The sequence below is a fragment of the Urocitellus parryii genome, chromosome 9 (genome assembly GCF_045843805.1).
Source record: "Urocitellus parryii isolate mUroPar1 chromosome 9, mUroPar1.hap1, whole genome shotgun sequence".
Taxonomy (NCBI): Eukaryota; Metazoa; Chordata; class Mammalia; order Rodentia; family Sciuridae; genus Urocitellus; species Urocitellus parryii.
Window position 1 is genome coordinate 45,861,147 of NC_135539.1, and position 15,544 is coordinate 45,876,690.

Below are 15,544 nucleotides of genomic sequence, written 5' to 3' on the forward strand. Positions count from 1 at the left end.
AGTCCCAAGCACCAAAAAAAGAAAGATGGTATTAACTTGTAGATGAAGCCCACCTAAATAGGATGGCCATCAACAACCAAAACTGGAGGTCAAAACTTGTACCGCACCATATGAAGCAAGATTTGAGCACCTGATTGGCAAAGAGTACAGAAGGTCCCCAGTTCTCCTGGTAAACATCAAATAGGAATAAATGTGGATACAGAATTATCTTCTTTGACATTCTCTGCTCTTGAGAGTGCTCTCTGCTTAAGCCTCTCTTTCTTTTACATATTAAAAGCCTCACTTTCACATAGTAAAGTTCCCTTGTTTCATTTTGCTGCCTGAATTTTAATTTTTTTTTGTTGTTGTTGTTGTTGTTGGAACACAAGGACCGAGGTTTAGACATTTAGCTCCTGCTTTCTTGTGCAAAGGTCATCAAATACAATGATATTTGCAGAAACTATGACACTCATAGCCGGAAGGGCAGCTTGGAAGCCAAGGCCACACCTGAAGGCTGTCTACCAACAGCATCTCCAGCCACTGAGAATATATACTTTTTTCCTGAAAGGAACATGGACCATGCAAATATTCTTCTGTAAATGAGGTTTTCTCCTCTCTATTCATCTATTTAGCATATGTATTCATCTATGTTACATGATTCCCTACAATCATCCTAGCATCTAGCCGATTGTTGCTGTTTCATAGAGGAGGAAACAGGCTCAGAGAAGTTAATTGGCTAAGTGGCAGAGACAGAATGCAACATCCTTTCACTTCTCCATGGAAACATTCCCATCCAGAGCAACCACATGGAGGATCATCTGCCCTTTGGGGAGGTAAGGTGATTGTCAGAAGCTTTGTTTACAAGGCATTCCCCTTAGAGAAATAAAACCTTGCCTGCTTTGTGCCACCTGTGGCCCTTATGGCCATGGAAGGCAGATTTATAATGGATTGTCTCCCACTCATACCACCTGGTCAGTCTTAGGCCTATCCAAACCTCCAGGCTTAAATCTAACTGTGCCCCAAACAGATTCCATCACCAAGTCATTGTGAAGTCAAGGTCACCTTTCCATTGTCTGTGGAAGTCAGGGATTAGGATGTTATTTTGGTCAAATGTATCAAACCCACACCATCTCACCCAGCAAGAAGGCTAATGCTGGGCATGACACTCCCCTGTAATTCAGGCTCCCTGGGAGGCTGAGTCAGGGGCATCACAAGTTTAAGGCTAACCTGGGCAATTTAGTAAGAACTTGTCCCAAAATTTAGAAGAATTAAAGGCGGGGAGGGTCTGCAAATGTCTCTCAAATTTAGAGATTTTATCTAGGAAGGGCTACAACTTTAGTTGAGTCCCCAATGTGATGGGAGATGGGTAAAAGGCTACTATAAACAAAGAGAGTCACCAGTGGCTGCAAAGGTATGGAGACTCTGGAAGCCTGCTTCACCAATAGGTGGGAATATGAAATGTTGCAGACACTAGATAAAACAGGATGGGGATCCTCACAAATTAAAAATAGAGATCCCATATGAGAAGGATGCCTTGACCCATGCCTGTAATCCCAGTAGCTCATGAGATATAAGCCAGACTCAGCAACTTAGTGAGGCTCTCAGCAACTCAGTGAGACCCTCTCTCTAAATGAAATATAGAGAAAGGACCAGTGATTAAGTGTCCCTGAGTTCAATTCTGCCACCCTACTGCCCCTGGGGGGGGAGGGGGAAGAACTTCCATTAGATCCAGTAATTTGGCCTCTGAAATTAACAGCCAAAAGATACTGCAAGAATGGAAAGCAGGTTCTCAAAGAGATATGTGTACATCCATGTTCACAGCAGCACTGTTCACCATCACTGAAAGGAGAAAAGCAACCCACAATGGAGAAGTCACTGAGCAGAGGGCCATATAGACATACCATGGAATATTATTCAGTTTTAAAAAGGATGGACGTTCTGACACACGCCACAGTATGAAAGAACCTAGGACATGGTGCTAAGTGAAATAACCTGTCAGAAAAAGACAAATACTTTCTATCTGAGTGTCCCTAAAGTAACCAAATTCATACAGTCAGGAGGTAGAATGTGGTGACCTGACTAGGGGAAATGGGAAAGGAGAATTAGCATTGACTGGGGATGATGTGTCAGTTTAGTAAGTTCAAAAGAGTTCTGTCAATGGATGGTGAGGAGAGCTGCACAGCAGTGTGAATGTACTTAATGTCACTGTTCTACTCACTTAAAAATGGCCAAGATGGCCAGGCGTGGGAGTACATGCTTTTACACCCAGTGACTGGAGAGACAGAGGCAGAGGCAGGAGGACAGCAAGTTCCAGGTCAGCCTGGGCAAGTTAGTGAGAACATGACTCAAAACAAAGAATGCAAACGGTGGGGGATGTTTGTAAGTGGTAAGTATTGGTTCAATCTCCCATGACGAAAAACACACAAACAAAACTGTAAGACAGGTAATTTTATTGCAACGATATTTTTATCTCAATTTTATATATTAAAAGGAATATAAGAGTAAAGAGGGGGAGCTCCAAGAACAATTATGTAAGCAAAGGTCTCTGGCTTTCCTCAACTCTGAGTCCCAAAATTCTTAGAAGAAACTTATTGTTTCATTTTGTGCTTTAATCATAAACTTTCAGATGACTGGTGAAATTAACCCCTTCTCAAACAGATCCCCTTCCACTGAGTAGCCAGCCTTCTCCTCCTGTGCCATCTCTTCATGTTCCAGCAGAGGTTTGCTCCCACCCTTCACAAGGAGAGTGCACATGGGTGAAAAGCAGCCCTAGTCATTCTGCTGTCATTCCCCTCCCACTACAGACTGGGTGCCTGCAAATTGCTATGTGAACTAATGGAGAGAAGGGACACAGATGAGATGAGAAATGCATGTTCCTGACAGAAGAGTTGGCTTTCACTCACACATGCACATGGAGACTCAAAATTGTGCCGTTTTCCTTGGTGAAGTTTGTTTTTACTTTCTTTTTTTAAGGTGTCTATGGACCTTTATTTTATTTATTTATATGTGGTGCTGAGACTCAGACTGTGTGATTCACACATGCTAGGCAAGCGCTCTGCCACTGAGTCACAACCCCAACCTGAAGTTTGGTTTTTCTAATCAGGAACAGCGGGTCATAGGGGTGTACACCTTTAACCACAGCAAGTTGGGAGGCCCAAGCAGGGGAAGCAAATCCAGGTTGGAAGTAGTTTGAAACAGGTTCTAGATCAAAGCAGTGCTCTCTGCATGCTGTCTGGCTTTTCTTATTTACATTTAGTTTATATCATTCTAGGACCAGTTTCCCTATGCCCTCTTAATGATTCTCTTGTCTTTGCTCCTTTCCAGCTGGGGCTAAGATGAAATGGGTGCCCCCCCCTCAATAAACTAACACCCATGGAAACACATGGGTGTGCTGAGGAGAATGACAAGAAAGGAACTGGCTGATTCTTTCTTAATGAAGCCACAAAATAAGGACCAGGGCTCCTTGCTGCCCTCCACTGGAATAGAAATGCAGTGGTATGTTGAAATAAATCCCAGTTCAGGATCACTCCTCATTTAGGCTAAAGTATCTTAAAATGTTTCTGTTCCTCAAAACTGCTTAGGTTTCATTCATGAATGCTGAAGGTTTTCAGTTGCCCTGCTTAAAAAGAAATATAAGTGAAGATGTCCTTTGTACATTCCTTAGAAACAAAGGAAAAGATTGGAGAAGATATTTTGTTTTTGAAGGAGGGTAGCCAGAAGGAGGACCCATTTTTATTTTGATCACGGGATGTCCTTTGTAAGCCCTTCACCAAATGTGAATGCACTATGCCTGCATGGTACTAGATTGGAAATCACTAATGACAAGATATCAGGAAATAGAGGATAGCCTAGGAGAGGGATGCTCATCTCAGTGCACACTCAATTTCAAAGAATTCGTTTCTGCCAAGATAAAGAGCCAATTCAATGAAAGGAACTGACTGAACATACTTAAATCATATTCCAGGTTTATTAGTTGTAAACCCAAATCAGTTTTCCAAAAAAAAAAGAGTAATATTTCATTTTTACTGTTTTTACATCCTTTAAAATACTGCAAAATTAACTTCATATGATGAGGTGCCCAAAATTTCTGGATTTTGAAAACAATAGGAAAAATTATGTCATTCAGTCAGAAAACTTTTTTCCTAGGATTCCTTGTTTCTTCTGATTTCCTTTAAAATAGCTATAATTAAGGGCTGTTTCAAAGATTAATTCTTTCTCTTTTCACAAGCTGAGCTTGAAAAATACAAATATCCTAAAAACAATACCAAACAGAATGAGTGTATGAAACACATATTGGCCTTTTCCCAACAAAGACAAGAGAATTCTAGCCTCTACAAATGGTTAAATGGGGGGGAAATGCTATGATAATTATATCTATTAGTAAATAAAACAAGTTTTAGAATCCAAATAATTCTCTTGCCAACATTTGAAAAACAGAGCTAACTGAATGGAGTCAATGGATTCCCAACTATCAGCCTCTCTGATCACACTTGGGGGGGTGGGTGATGCAAAGTCACAACACTTCACTGTCCTTCTCTCTGTTTATCTTTACTTGTTTGAACCACTTTGAGGGTGCAACTCTGATAAGACCATAGTAGTGAAAGTGGTGCCCTTTGCTACTGGTTTACTTGGGTTTTATCTCTTTTTTTTTCCTCCTGGTAGAGATGGAACCCAGAGGCACTCTCCACTAGTCTACATCCTAGCCCTTTGTATTTTGTATTTTTGGTTTCCTTCTAAGTTTCTGAGGCTGGCCTCACTTGCAATCCTCCTGCCTCAACCAAGCTATGATTACAGACATGCCACAACACACCCTGCACCATTATGAATAAAACAATTTAGATTACCTTATGTGTTGTTTCTTTTTGTGCAAACAGTAGGGTATGGTGGAAAGAATGATTTCTGAATAGGCTAGACTGAAATGTAGCTCTGTAACTTAGACCAATCTCTGGGACTCTAATTCCTCCTTTACAGCAGGTGCTATACAGACTGTTCAACTGGGGTCTGGTGAAAAAAAAATGAGAAAAGGAAAATGGAATTGTTTTATACCTTAGAATTATAAAGTTTGGCATTGTTGTTCAATTATTCTATTGTTTATTGATTATTCTATTGTTGTTCTAAATGTGCCCATAAACTCTAACTTATAGAGTAATTAAATAAATATGGGATGTGTTTATTCAGCACAACCTCACAAACTAATGTACAGTTGAAGATCCCCCATTAGATACCAAAATCCATGAATGCTCAAGTCTCTTTAATAAAATAACTCCTGTACCTCCTTCCAAATACTTCAAAATAACCTTTAAATTATGTATAGTACCTGGTACATAATAAATGCTATATAATTGTTAGGCTGTATTATTTAGGAAATAATGATAAGGAAAAAATGCCTGTCCATGTTCTGTACAGATATGATTTTTTGACGCATTGTTTAATATTTAAATATTTTCCAAAATTTCAGTTGGTTGACTCCACCAACATGGAACATTTTCAGACAGGGGACGCATTTGTAGATTCTAACTTGAGAAGCAAGATTCTCCACCCTGGAAAGCTATTCTGAAGGTTCCCAGTGGCAATGTGACATCCCTCTGGTGTGAGGAGCCTTACAACATCCTAGATGACCCAGAGTCATCACTCTCAGTCTCTTGGGGGAAGGGGCACACCTGCATTATCATTATCTCATACCAATAAAATAAATAGGAATAGATTCTTGACTCAGGGGCCTAAAATGTGTGTTTTATTAAAAGTAAAGATGTTTTTTAAATTGTCCTGGTTGATAATTTGTCTATTACTCATCAGCGTCATTGATCTGATACCAAAATACAAATACTTTCCGAGTGATGTGTATCAATTAGAAAAGCACATGAAACATTGTGTAATGACCCTCATCCATAAGAGTTAGTGATCCTTCATCAAAGTCCCAAATCTTTATGTTTCCTCCTATGTATTCAGAATTCCCCCAGTCTTCCATTTCAAATTATATTAAAGATTAATTAAACATGTGAAGACAAGAAACCTCAGTCATCTTTACTTGGTTATTTCATGCAAGTGTACCTACTAGTATATGCTAATTTCCACAATGTAGAATTGATAAATTTGTTCTATAATTTCTTTCTTAATGTTTTCTTGACTAGTGCCCTTCACATGGATGTAGTGGCAATCAGCACTGGCAAAATGGCAGGAAATTGCCTGTGCAGAGTGAACAATTGATAATGGAGAAAAGTGTCCATTAATGCCAACAACCAAGCAAAGTGGTCTCTTTTCAGAATGTCAAGTTTTTCAATCAAGATTTGACTTCTTTTTGGAGGGATACCAGGGATTGAACTCAGGGACACTGGAACACAGAGCCCCATCCTCAGCCCTATTTGGTATTTTATTTAGAAACACAGTATCACTGAGTTGCTTAGTGCCTCACCATTGCTGAGGCTGGCTTTGAACTTGTGATCCTGCTGCCTCAGCCTCCTTAGCCACTGGGATTACAGGCATGCAATGTGTGCAAAAGCAGGATTTGATTTATAAACTCCAAGGCCCCTCCATGGCATCCCATATGTGTCCCTTTGTAAGTCATGCTCTCTCTCCAGCCCCCCAGATAAATGTTAATTAAGAAATTACAAAAAAATTAATAGCAGTGATATTTACTTTTTTAAGGTATGTATTGAACAGGGAGCATAATCACTTAAGTAAAACACCTTCACAGTTTTAAGCATTTAAGTTTTTCCAATGAGTGTATATTTTCAAGTCTAAAAGAAATGTACAATCCTGTGGTTCATCATCTTCTTAGTCATAAAGGTTGGTTACCCTGATAAATTTGGGAAAGGTTATTATTGCAATTGCAATAGATATTATTACAATGGCAATAGATATGAAAACTGAAATTACCTTCAAAAGAAAAATAGCACACCTGTCAATAAAGAGAAAAATTTAGAGGTCAATATGTTGACATTATTACCCAGCTTGTTTCCTGCTGAGGATAAGGCTGAGGAAAAGACTTAGTACTCCCTGTTTCAGAAAAAGGTCTAAACAAAGGTAAGCTGAAACACAATAGCTAAAACTCACATTTTTATCACAGGTTAGTTATCTTAAGGTGAACATACCTGTCAGAAGGATATTCTATGTGTCCAAAATTTAAACTCCATTTCCTGTACAGGCTCCAGTGCTACGCAGAGCCATATCAAGGTTAAAATAAAAAAAAAAGGCAGTTATGATCCATGTTGTTATGAAATAATTGTAAATAATCTTCCATAAAATTATAGTCATTGAAAATGTGGAAAAATAGCAAAGTTAACATGCTATTTTAATATTTCAGCAACTGTTTTTGCCTCAGGAAGCAGAAGCTATGCATTGCAAGGTGACCTACTGCTCTGAAGCAATTCCACATGACCAAGATTCATGATTAACAGGTTTAGGATCCTGAAGGCACCTGGCTTCTCACTGAGTACAGCAAAAAAAGTACAAGGAAGGCAACTATACTTTCTGGCAAGTAAACTGGAAAAAACAATCCAGTTTAGTGAAAAGTCATGAATCTTTACATGTTACTATACCTATGATTTTCTGTTTTGAACCCACTCATCTTTAAAAACTAGATGCATACATTATGGAATCCTTGACTTTGGTTCTGACTTGATTCATGTATGAGCAAAAGGTGAAAGAAAACAGTGTCTCCCTTCTCCATCACAAGGTACATTCAGACATGGTCTTGATCATAGTCCTAGATCCCATGGTACATGGTATTAACTCTACCCTGGAAAACATAAGACAGGCACAGTCTACACTGGAGGAAGCACCAAAATGAAGACTTTGAGAATCTGCAGAGGGGCTGGGGATGTGGCTCAAGCCACAGTGCGCTCGCCTGCCATGCGCACGGCCCTGGTTCGATCCTCAGCACCACATACAAACAAAGATGTTATGTCAGCCGAAAAGTAAAAAATAAATTTAAAATTCTCTCTCTCTCTCTCTCTCTCTCTCTCTCTCTCTCTCTCTCTCTCTCTTTCACTCTCTCTCTCTCTCAAAAAAATATAAAAAAATAAAAGATGAACTCATGCTAATGATTAAAAAAAAAAAGAATTGGCAGAGAAAGCAAGGGTTCTCTGGCTTCTTCTAAGAAGGAGACTCACCTAAATTTAAAAAATAAAATAAAATAAGTCTGTCATATATCTGTTCTTTTAAATATCCTGGGCAATGCTATAGTAGTGCACACCTCTGATCCAAGCTGCAAGGGAGGCTGAGACTGAGACTTCATGAGTTTTGGAAAATCTAAGCAAATACAGCCAGACCCTGTCTCAAAGGAAGATTTTACAAAGCACTAAGGATGTAGCTTACTGGTGGAGAACTTGGATTGCAAGTATAGGGACCTGGGTTTTGAACCCAGCATCACAAAAAAATAAAATCTTATGTACATATTAAAATCATTAATATTTTTGACCAAATGAAAAATTTTGAATTTTGCCTACCCTTCATCATTGAATTATAAGCAATCTAGATCAGCTTTGCCTCTTGTGCTAAATGTATGCAAACTCCTTTCTCTTAGTCATTTCCAGCCTGAATCTATAACATCCTTGCCCCAGCCTGACATTGTCCACACCTAGAATTTTGTTCATATCATTCTTATATTACTCAGGGTGTCCTAGAGAGGTTTATTACTCTCCCAAAATAGAGTGAAGAACATGCTCATTTTTTTTCTGAGTTCAAAGGACTATGTCATATTCAGAATAAAAGAGAATAGTAAGTTCAACATTTGTTTGTTGATAACTATTTCCAAAGGTAGTCATAACTCTAAAAAATGGGTTATGTCCTTATAAAAGAAACTCAAGTGAGAAGTGACTACAGTCGATTAGCCTTTATGTATCTGGACAGAAGTGTCCCATTCTTCATCCTAAGAGTATCTTTAGGGGGAATGATCATTGTCCTACTGCACAACCTTGTGCCTTTGACCCAGTGCCCTTCCTTCCTGGACCAGGTGCCTACTTGACCCCAGCTAAATTAAGCAGATCTTCCACTGCCACTGCTGTGAATCTCAGCAGCATCTCAGAGAACAATCTACTCCCAAACCCTGGAACTACACTCTCCCATGCATCTTGCCCCTCACTGTGAGGAGTAAACTTCCCAGATGGGAAAAGAAAAGGCCAAATTCCTCCACACAGTCCTGACAGAGCCCTAAGCCAATTCTGATGACTTCTGTAACTCCAGTCACCACCAGTGAGTCCCAGGTATGCTTTTCCTGCTCCTATGTGGGGAGCCAAGAAGTCAATTTCCTCTTGGATACTAGTGCCAGCTTTTCTGTTCTCACCTCTTACCCAAGACCTCTTTGGGATATCTGAACAGCATGTTACCAAAAAGTTTACTCCCCTCTGGGTTATGAGCCGGCTTTCAAAGCTTTTAAGACATTAAAACATGGCCTTATTTTGAGCCGTTGTCTGCAGCTTACCTATAGAGAAAGATTTAACTTATTTGTCAGAGAGAGAGGAGGAATAGCCCTAGGAATGGTCACACAAAAGAATAGACTTGCTCAACAGTCAGCAGCTTATCTCAGTAAGGAGCTTAACATAGTAGCTTTGTTCTCAAAAAAGTAATAGAAAATAAGGTTTCATAATTATCAACATCCAAACCTGTACAATTACCAACTAGGAAAAAAATGGTTAAAACCCTTTGGAATGAGATTTCTGCTCAGAAGGGCATTTTTCCCCAGTTCCTTCCAGTTCTCAGCCAGGGCAGACTCAGTAGGAGACCAGACTAAGATCCTAGGCAAAAGTGTCTTTTACCAGAACTCACACTACCCTGAACCAAAAAATAAATTGTATGGTACTTTACTAGTTACTGGCCAGTCATTTTTTTCTAGGATTCTTGTTTTTTTTTTTTCCTTAAATTCCGCATTTTTTCAGTTCATGATTTTGATCCTATATACCTAGGTTAGTGTTTTTCTGCTCAATCCTGTTTTTTATTCAACTATGGAGTTTTTAAACATCTGAAACATTGCAATGCAGATTCATCTGTGAAAAGCCACAAAGCCTTTACTTTTGTGTGTGCACGCTGTGTATTGTGTTGTCTATGTGTGCATGCATCCATATATCATGTACATGATAGCAAAATTGGCATATAACGAGTGCTCATAAATTAAAAAAAATAGATCCAAATACCTTTAATTCATATGATTTAAGAAGGCTCAATTGAAAGTAAAGATGTCTTTAAAATTACTTAACTCACAAGTCTCTCTAGGTGGTCAAAAACACTAATAAAATATTGGTGTCTACAAAATTCTAATATTCATAATTTCTAAACTTTTCTTCAACAAGGGAGAGATGGCTAATATTGTTCAATATACTGTCTGATACCTTGGTTTTCACAGTAAAAATAAATAAATTAAATTTGACATGGGATTACTCATAAGTTGCTTATTAGATATATGGTTAACTTACCTAGTTAAAATTCTAATTGTTAAATACAATATCAAGTACTCAACTTCTTGAATTTCATTGGGTAACATTGTTGGTGTTTTCATAAATTGGCAAATTAAAAAACGATTTTAAAATTGCTTTGTTATCCTCGAAAATAAGGTTACTAAGATTTTAAAGTCCCAACAGGTATAATTCTATACACTTAAACATTGTTTATGTTTTCATAAAATGATAAACAGATGTGATTCTGTATACAAAGGGACCCAAAAGTTTCAACTGTGTTTTGATTAGTGACTGTGTTGTGACCATGACTTATACATATAGTTGAAGGTAATTTAATACAATAGTTTAATTTTTGCTTAGGGTACTATAAATAACATGAAGTATTTCTTCTCATTAAAATGGAGTAATTTGCCTAAATTCAAAAATTTACAAGGGTTGTTTCAGAATGTGAACATAAAAAGGGTTTAACAGAAGGGAAAGGGAAATTAGAATGTTGTAGTATAAAAACTATATTTAGTCGAAGAAAAAGAAAGTGTTTCCGGGTAAGAAAATCTTCCTGTGATAAAATAAAGGCTGAGTCAGGAAATCATAAGTTCAAGGCCAGCCTCAATTTTCTTAAAACAAAGAACAAAAAAGATTGAGAGTGCAGTTCAGTGATAAAGGGCTCCAAAGTTCAACCCTTATTAGACAAATAGATTGAATCAAAACTAATTTAAATGTAAAAGAAAATTCATACCTCCACTGATGAGAAAAAAAGGGAAAAAAAGTCAATGGATTTACAAATAACAGCCTCACAATTTCTCCTCTGATGATATTCAGTCTTAGAAGGGCTCTTTCTCTTTAACACAGAATTCCTGTCTTCCTTATAAAAAGGTAATTAGCACATTCCATAGCAGTGTTTCTTAGTCTTGGTGCTATTGGTATCTTGGGTGAGATCATTCTTTGGAGAGAGGGCATTATAGGATTCGGACCCCATTACCACATCCTTGGCTCCTACTTACTAGAAGCCTCTAGCACACCAACCTTGCTGTTGCCACCACCAAGAAAGTCTTGAGACATTGCCAATATCCACTGAGGGAAACAATCACCTGCAGCTGAGACCCACCACTCTAGCACCATGTGTAGAAAGTGGTGAAATACAAGACAAACAGCAGATTTTGGGGAAGACCCACAGGCTGGCTATGAAGGAGAAACCAAAACAGGAGCAGTCTCTAACCTCTGGGAGAGTGCAGTATCTGAAGAGCTCCTTATTTCTTGGAAATTGTGGACCTTTAAGATAGTTTTTCTCACTTGGAATGTATTCTGATTTTCCAATGGACACATCTCTCATGACCATTAGTCCTGTAAAGGTAAAATTTCTAAGCTGTTTCTAAACTGCAAAGCCTGAGTTAAAGTGTAAAAGACCAGGCATTGTAAAGTTTCCAAGCTGGAGGGCCTGAGTTAAAAACTGAAGGACCAGGTATTGTTAAAATCCTCTGTTAGGACAATACCGGAACTGCCCAATAAATATTCCTCCTGATCCTCTGGCTGTTTAATAGCTAAGGGCTCTGAGTAGCCCAGCACGTAGGCATTCAGGCCCCAAAACCAATCAGTTTAAATGTGTACCCCACTTAGAAGTGACCAATCACCCCTGCCCAGACTGTTCCCGCCAATGAATGTACTAATCAGTTCTAAGAGTTGTTGTTCAATTTTCCTGCGCCTCATGATGATTTGTTCTGATGTATGCAAAGCCCCCCGCCCTCCCCAAAAAGTGTACTTAAGCTCTTCTTGACCTCTGCTCTGGGCTCTGGGCTGCTCTCCTTTCTTGAGTAAGCCTGGAGCCTCAGCATGCTGAATCAATAAAACTCCTTCTGCCAATTGCATGAAGCCAGTCTCTTGTGGTCTCTTCCTCTGACGTTTCGCGGAATCCTTACAGTCCTGCCGGTTTCAACTCCTCTCTGCCTCAGATTTTTTATTTTTATTTTCAAATTCAACCCTAGAAAATTTAATTTACAAACAATATTATTACCTTTGCTCCAAGCACCTGGATGACCTTGACCTGCAGATTCAGGAACAGTTTCTCAATCTTAAGTCAGCCCTCAGGCTTAGTAGAATAATTCTGAAAGGAGGAAGGAAACAATGGCCAATTCAGATGTCCTGGCCTCCTATCTGCAATCCACCATCAAAATGAAAATGCTGCTTGGCTTAACACACCAGTGAGGAAATATTTTCATGAGTATATTGTAATAATTCAGGCTGAGTATCTTTCATCTGAAATACATAGAACTAAAGATGTTTCAGATTTCATGTATCTTGGAATATTGATTTTGGAATATTAATATAATAAGCTGTTTATGATGGTGCATGCCTGTAAACCCAGAGACTCAGAAGGTAAGGTTGCAGGAGGTAAGTTGGAGGCCAGATTATGCAATTTGGAAAGACCCTGGCAAATAAATAAATATAGAATGATCTGGGGATGAAGCTCCATGGTAAATCTCCCCTAGGTTCAATCCCCAGTAGTGAAAATAATGAATAATAACAAAAATAATAATGAGATATCTTGGAGATGGGAACCTAAGTTCATTATAGAATTCATTTACTTATTTCCTGCATACTTTATACATATAGTTGAAGGTAGTTTTTTACAGTAATTTAAGTGTGTCTGTGTTGTGACCATGATCATCACATGAGGCCAGGTGTGTAATTTTCCTATCATGACATCATCTGGGTGCTCAATTTTTTGGTTATTGAATTTTCACGTTAGGGAGGCTTGTCCTCTAACGTGCAAATACTCGTGTACCTGGTACCAGGCATTGTCCATATATTTTACCTTATTTTGTTCCAACAAAAATGCTAAGAGATCAGTACTATTACTATGAACATTTTACAGAGCACACATATGTATGGAAGGTGACTGTGTTGGACACACCATGTTAAATGGTAGAGCTGAGATTAAGGCCATAATGTCTGGCTCCCAGAGCCCATGCTCCTAAACATATCCCAACAAACCACATCACTCAAAAATACCTGCACATGCAGAGGCTAATCTAGCTTGAATTACCATTACCTACATGTAATACATAGTTTATAAATTTTTATTTATGCATTACAATTATACATAATAGTAGGATTCATTGTGATATATTCATACCTTCACAGAGCATCATTTGGTCACCTCCTCTTATCTCCTCTTCTCCTTCCCACAGAACCCACTCCTATACTCTGTTGATCTCCTTTCTATTTTCATGACATCCCTTTGAAAGGGTAAAGTTTCTAAGCTGCAAAGCCTGAATTAAAGTGTAAAAGCCCGGGCACCTAAAGTTCCTCTGCTACACCCAGAACCTGGAATTCCACAGATAGTTAAGACAACGCCCTACTGGCCATTTAGCCTAGGGCCCTGTGCAGTTTGTCAAGTAAGCATACAGGGCCCGAACCAATCAGTTTGAATGTGTACCCCACTTAGGAGTGACCAATTACCCCCGCCCAACCTGTTCCCGCCAATGAATGTGTTAATCATGTATGAGAGTTGTTGTTCAATTTTCCTGCGCCTCATGCTGATTTGTTCTGATGTATTCAAAGCCCCCACCCTCCCCAAAATGTGCATTTAAGCACTGCTTAGCCACTGCTCTGGGCTCTGGGCTGCTCTCGCTTCTTGAGTGAGCCTAGAGCCTCAGCACGCTGAATTGGATCCTCAATAAATCCCCTTCTGCATTTGCATAAGTCAGTCTCTTGGTGGTCTCTTTCTCCGACTTTTCGCCTGACCCTTACATTTGGTGCATTGGCCGGGAACTGTGCATCGCCAGACAGGGAGACCCCAATGGACTGCTTTAGGGTGTATGTAAGGCGCCTCTCTCCTCCTTCTTCTCCTTCTTGTTCTTCCTTTGCAATCACTCAGGTTTGGTTTCTGGCTCAGTGGAGAGCATGAGCTCCCAGAGAGCGTGAGCTCTGAGAGCTTTGGTTTGGGTTGGCAGCATGTGGCTGCCAGCGGAGAACATGAGCTCCCCCTGGCAGTGGTGGACAGACGTGTCCTGAAGCCAAAGGGCACCCCCCAAGGGTCGCCTTGGGGGACTTAGGGGACGGAAGTGCCCCCCATCAGGGACAGGTACGGAAGAGCCCTTGTCGGGTGTACTCTGCTGCCAACCCATCTGGCTTTGCCAGCTATTCTTTTTCCTCAGGTTAAGTCGACTGTCTGTCTTTAATTTTTGCTTCTAGACTTGTGTTAAACATTTACTGTGTGTCCATGTTTGTGTCTAGTTTGTATTGTCTTGTCGCTGTCTTTGTTCAAATAACTCCCAGTATGTGACAAAGCCATTCCACGCCTCTGTCCCTGACTCTTGATCATTGGACGGATGTCCACTCAAGGGCCCAGAATCGTTCTTTTTCAGTGAAACGCCGGACCTGGCAGACACTCTGCGCTTCAGAATGGCCCACCCTCGGAGCTGAATGGCCCCCAGGAGGGTCCTTCCACCTCCCTTGAATCTGTAAAGTCAGAGATACAGTCTTTCAGCCAGGGCTGCATGGCCATCCAGATCAACAGCCATATGTTTTAACCTGGCAGGACCTCTGCAAGTTTCCTCCCATATGGGTGTAGCCTTTCCTCATCCCAACTCCTATTCCAATCTCTTCCCCCACAATCCTATCACTCAAACCTTCCGCTCCTCCCCCTCATCCCTCCAATCTCCCTGAGTCAACAGGATTTAACTTTACTGGGCTCCACCCCCCCTCCTTATCCTCTGCCCATGCTCCCAACCCCCAAATTTGTCTTAGGTGACCCTCTTGCCACTGACTCGGTATCCTCGCCACTAGAGGTGATTGGGTCAGACCCAAGCCCTCCCAGGGACTTCCCCGTGGCAGCGGCAATGGCAGCAGCAGCAGCAGCCCCTCCCCCACTGGAGGAACCTGGACCGGCTAAAGGAACACGCAGGTGGCGGATAATGGAGAACTTGGAAACCCCGGTGATGCTTCCTCTTTGTCCCTATGGGCCCACAATAGATGATGGGCATGGGGGGGGGGAGATGCAGGCTTACCAATACTGGCCTTTCTCCTCCTCAGATCTATACAACTGGAAAAATAACAATCCCCCTTTTTCTGAGGACCCCCCCCCCCCGGCTTACAGGTTTAGTTGAGTTGCTGATGTTCTCACACCAGCCCACTTGGGATGACTGCCAACAGCTTCTGGGGACTCTCTTCACAAC

General features: G+C 40.3%; 1 pseudogene; it reads right to left on the reverse strand.

The window, feature by feature from the left end:
• Positions 1-4,177: 4,177 nt before the first annotated feature.
• Positions 4,178-14,874, reverse strand: LOC144256991 (phytanoyl-CoA dioxygenase, peroxisomal-like; annotated as a pseudogene).
• Positions 14,875-15,544: the final 670 nt, after the last annotated feature.